Source organism: Triticum dicoccoides, chromosome 5B, assembly GCF_002162155.2.
Source record: "Triticum dicoccoides isolate Atlit2015 ecotype Zavitan chromosome 5B, WEW_v2.0, whole genome shotgun sequence".
Lineage (NCBI taxonomy): Eukaryota > Viridiplantae > Streptophyta > Magnoliopsida > Poales > Poaceae > Triticum > Triticum dicoccoides.
In genome coordinates this window covers 626,773,831-626,779,851 of record NC_041389.1, presented here as the reverse complement: position 1 = coordinate 626,779,851, position 6,021 = coordinate 626,773,831, and positions in this window count along the sequence as shown.

The following is a 6,021-nucleotide window of genomic DNA, read 5'->3' as shown; positions in this document are numbered from 1 at the left end:
CCCCGTCCCCTCAGCACCGCCCGCCGTCTCCCCGAACCCTAGATCCGCCGGCGTCGGGGACGACCACCTCGTCGGCCTCACCAGGCCGCAGGCCCTCAAGCCCCACGCCGTCCTCGGCCTCGCCCTCTCCACCGGCGGCGCCCCTTCCTCCGCCCCTGCAGCACAGCAGCATCAGTAAACAACCAGGTAAAACTATACGCGCGGGGCATTTTCATTCAGTCTTTCTGTCGTATGGCATGAATTTGATTGAGGCTGTTCTGATTATTCGAATGACTAATCTCTTGTGTATTACTGTATTAATCTTGCTGTTAAGCTAAAGAAATTATAGTAGTTTGGTTCTGTTTTTGCTGGTGTTTGGTTCTAAAGATGAGTAGCAATTATAGTAGGAAGATGATGCATAGTAGTTTTATGTTGTTGTAGTAGTTGTAATTGTAGATACAGTAGCAGTATCATGTGCTACTTTTGTAGATACAGTAGTTGTAGGAACATTAGATACATTAACAAGTGTCATGTTGTTGTATTAGATACAGTAGTAGTATCATGTGCTGCTGAAGATGAGTAGTTGTAGGAAGATGATGCCCTAATGGAAGTGACATGAATATTTGGCCTACCTTTTTTTCTTGTAGAATTTTTTTATTGACGGTATAAACGAATCAGAGACTCGCTAGGTAGGTTCTCCTAATTAATTAGAAATGATGCATCTTGCAATTAGGGGGAATATTGCAACCTGCTGCTACACTAGATCATGAACATGTCATTGCTTTTCAGTGAGCTCCTAAGTGTACAAGGCAGCAAGGAGCAAGCGCATCATATATAATAATGTTGTCCCATCATAAGTGACTGATGCAGGATACATAAGAAGAGTAGTTTCATGTAAGAACATGGTGTGATAGACAAATATAGTATGTACCAAAAACAGGAAAGCGTTTCATATTCACATGTATCATGTGTAAGCTAAGCAGATGCTGTTTACACTAATTAGGAGCAATACGAGCTATACACCATATGCAACATGCAACCAGATATCACACTGCCAAGTTAGAGCAAGCACCTTAGATGGTGGAGTAGGGGAGTGGAGACTTGGACCTTGTAATGCACTATCAATACAAGGAGAATCGATACAAATGCTCCGTTTACATTGCTGCAGAGGACCACCATCATCGCCTTCCTTACTCTTTTCCTTCCTCTTTCTTGATTTTGCCTTGTCAAGTCAAACCCACAAGAAAAAGGAATAAAATTTTCTCTTCATAACTCATTGATGCATGATACTGACGAACACTACTTTCATGTAAGGCAGCCACATGATAGGAGGATGGAATTGTATGAAAAACAGGACGGTGTGACATATTGACATCCATGTATGATGTATAAAGTGTAAACTAAGCACAAGGTGCTTGAACTTGTTAGAATCAATGCAAGCTAGAAACCATATGAAAGATGAAACAAATATCACTCTGCCAAATTAAAAGGGTGCCCTAACAAATGTATTTGACCAAATTAGAAGCAATACATGGCAATAGGCTAGAAATAATATGCAATATGCAACGAATAAAGGTTACTCATCGTAAGTGATTGATGCAGGATACAGAAGAGAGGTAGTTTCATGTAAGAACAAGGTTAACACATAGATGTAGTGTGTACCAAAAATAGGAAGGCATGTCATATTCACAGGTATAGTGTGTAAACTAAGCAGATGCAATTTACCCTAATTAGAAGCATTACAAGCTAGACACCGTATGCAACATGCAACCACATATCACACTACGAAGTTAGAGCAAGCACCTGTGATGGTGGTGTAGGGGAAGTGCGGTCTTCAAGTACAGAGCTACGTTCAATATCTTCATTTAAGCTTGCTGTTTCTTGAGAATCATGTGGAGAGGATGAAATTGAAGGAAATATGCCCTAGAGGCAATAATAAAGTTATTATTTATTTCCTTATATCATGATAAATGTTTATTATTCATGCTAGAATTGTATTAACCGGAAACATAATACATGTGTGAATACATAGACAAACATAGTGTCACTAGTATGCCTCTACTTGACTAGCTCATTAATCAAAGATGGTTATGTTTCCTAACCATAGACATGTGTTGTCATTTGATTAATGGGATCACATCATTAGGAGAATGATGTGATTGACATGACCCATTCCGTTAGCCTAGCACTTGATCATTTAGTATGTTGCTATTGCTTTCTTCATGACTTATACAAAGTTCCTAATACTATGAGGTTATGCAACTCCCATTTACCGGAGGAACACTTTGTGTGCTACCAAACATCACAACGTAACTGGGTGATTATAAAGGAGCTCTACAGGTGTCTCCAAAGGTACATGTTGAGTTGGCGTATTTCGAGACTAGGTTTTGTCACTCCGATTGTCGAAGAGGTATCTCTGGGCCCTCTCGGTAATGCACATCACTATAATCCTTGCAAGCAATGTAGCTAATGAGTTAGTTACAGAATGATGCATTACGTAACGAGTAAAGATACTTGTCGGTAACGAGATTTAACTAGGTATTGGATACCGATGATCGAATCTCGGGCAAGTAACATACCGATGACAAAGGGAACAACGTATGTTGTTATGTGGTTTGACCGATAAAGATCTTCGTAGAATATGTAGGAGCCAATATGAGCATCCAGGTTCCGCTATTGGTTATTGACCAGAAACGTGTTTCAGTCATGTCTACATTGTTCTCGAACCCGTAGGGTCCGCACGCTTAAGGTTTTGATGACAGTTATATTATGAGTTTATGAGTTTTGATGTACCGAAAGAGTTCGGAGTCCCGGATGAGATCGGGGACATGAAGAGGAATCTCTAAATGGTCGAGACGTAAAGATCGATATATTGGACGACTATATTCGGAGTTCGGAAAGGTTTCGAGTGATTCGGGTATTTTTCGGAGTATCGGAGAGTTACGGGAATTCGCCGGGGAGTATATGGGCCTTATTGGGCCATACGGGAATAGAGGAGAGAGGCCAAAAGGAAGGAGGCCTGCGCCCCCCTCTGGTCCGAATTGGACAAGGGGCGCAGCCCCCTTTTCCTTCTTCCTCTCCCCCTCTTTCCCTTTCTCCTACTCCAACAAGGAAGGAGGGAGTCCTACTCCCGATGGGAGTAGGACTCCCCTTGGCGCGCCCCCTCCTAGGACGGCCTCCCCCTCCCCATTGCTCCTTTATATACGGGGGCAGGGGGCACCTCTAGACACACAAGTTGATCATCGTGATCGTTCCTTAGCCGTGTGCGGTGCCCCCCTCCACCATATTCCACCTCGGTCATATCATAGTGGTGCTTAGGCGAAGCCCTGCGTCGGTAGAACATCATCATTGTCACCACGCCGTCGTGCTGACGGAACTCATCCCCGACACCCTGCTGGATCGGAGTCCGGGGATCGTCATCGAGCTGAACGTGTGCTGAACTCGGAGGTGCCGTACGTTCGGTACTTGGATCGGTCGGATCGTGAAGACGTACGACTACATCAACCGCGTTGTCATAACGCTTCCGCTTTCGGTCTACGAGGGTACGTGGACACACTCTCCCCTCTCGTTGCTATGCATCACCATGATCTTGCGTGTGCGTAGGATTTTTTTTGAAATTACCACGTAATCCAACAGTGGCATCCGAGCCTAGGTTTTATGCATTGATGTTATATGCACGAGTAGAACACAAGTTAGTTGTGGGCGATACAAGTCATACTGCTTACCAGCATGTCATACTTTGGTTCAGCGGTATTGTGAGATGAAGCGGCCCGGACCGACATTACGCCTACGCTTACGCGAGACTGGTCTCACCGTTACGAGCACTCATGCTTAAAGGTGACTGGCGGGTGTCTGTCGCACTCACTTTAGTTGAACCGAGTGTGGCTACGCCCGGTCCTTGCGAAGGTTAAAACAACACCAACTTGACGAACTATCATTGTGGTTTTGATGCGTAGGTAAGAACGGTTCTTGCTCAGCCCGTAGCAGCCACGTAAAATTTGCAACAACAAAGTAGAGGATGTCTAACTTGTTTTTGCAGGGCATGTTGTGATGTGATATGGTCAAGACGTGATGCTATATTTTATTGTATGAGATGATCATGTTTTGTAACCGAAGTTATCGGCAACTGGCAGGAGCCATATGGTTGTCGCTTTATTGTATGAAACGCAAATGCCCTGTAATTGCTTTACTTTATCACTAAGCGGTAGCGATAGTCGTAGAAGCAATAGATGGCGTAACGACAGCGATGCTATGATGGAGATCAAGGTGTCGCGCCGGTGACGATGGTGATCACGACGGTGCTTCGGAGATGGAGATCACAAGCATAAGATGATGATGGCCATATCATATCACTTATATTGATTGCATGTGATGTTTATCCTTTATGCATCTTATCTTGCTTTGATTGACGGTAGCATTTTAAGATGATCTCTCACTAAATTATCAAGAAGTGTTCTCCCTGAGTATGCACCGTTGCGAAAGTTCTTCGTGCTGAGACACCACGTGATGATCGGGTGTGATAGGCTCTACGTTCAAATACAACGGGTGCAAAACAGTTGCACACGTGGAATACTCAGGTTAAACTTGACGAGCCTAGCATATACAGATATGGCCTCAGAACACAGAGACCGAAAGGTCGAGTGTGAATCATATAGTAGATATGATCAACATAGTGATGTTCACCATTGAAAACTACTCCATCTCACGTGATGATCGGACATGGTTTAGTTGATTTGGATCACGTGATCACTTAGATGACTAGAGAGATGTCTATCTAAGTGGGAGTTCTTAAGTAATATGATTAATTGAACTTAAATTTATCATGAACTTAGTCCTGGTAGTATTTTGCAAATTATGTTGTAGATCAATAGCTTGTGTTGTTGTTTTCATATGTTTATTTTGATATGTTCCTAGAGAAAATTGTGTTGAAAGATGTTAGTAGCAATGATGCGGATTGGATCCGCGATCTGAGGTTTATCCTCATTGCTGCACAGAAGAATTATGTCCTTAATGCACCGCTAGGTGACAGACCTATTGTAGGAGCAGATGCAGGTGTTATGAACGTTTGGCTAGCTCAATATGATGACTACTTGATAGTTTAGTGCACCATGCTTAACGGTTTAGAATCGGGACTTCAAAGACGTCTTGAACGTCATGGACCATATGAGATGTTCCAGGAGTTGAAGTTAATATTTCAAGAAAATACCCGAGTTGAGAGATATGAAGTCTCCAACAAGCTCTATGGCTAAAAGATGGAGGAGAATCGCTCAACTAGTGAGCATGTCCTCAGATTGTCTGGGTACTACAATCGCTTGAATCAAGTGGGAGTTAATCTTCCAGATAAGATAGTGATTGACAGAATTCTCTAGTCACCATCACCAAGTTAGTAGAACTTTGTGATGAACTATAGTATGCAAGGGATGACGAAAACGATTCCCGAGCTCTTCGCAATGCTAAAAGCTGCGGAGGTAGAAATCAAGAAGGAGCATCAAGTGTTGATGGTTAATAAGACCACCAGTTTCAAGAAAAAAGGGCAAAAGGAAGAAGAAGGGGAACTTCAAGAAGAACAGCAAACAAGTTGCTGCTCAAGAGAAGAAACCCAAGTCTGGACCTAAGCCTGATACTGAGTGCTTCTACTGCAAGCAGACTGGTCACTGGAAGTGGAACTGCCCCAAGTATTTGGCGGATAAGAAGGACGGCAAAGTGAACAAAGGTATATGTGATATACATGTTATTGATGTGTACCTTACTAATGCTCGCAGTAGTACCTGGGTATTTTATACTGGTTCTGTTGCTAATATTTGCAACTCGAAACAGGGACTACGGATTAAGCAAAGATTGGCTAAGGTCGAGGTGATGATGCACGTGGGAAATGGTTCCAAAGTCGATGTGATCGCGGTCGGCACGCTACCTCTACATCTACCATCGAGATTAGTTTTAGACCTAAATAATTGTTATTTGGTGCCAGCGTTGAGCATGAACATTATATCTGGATCTTGTTTAATGCAAGACGGTTATTCATTTAAATCAGAGAATAATGGT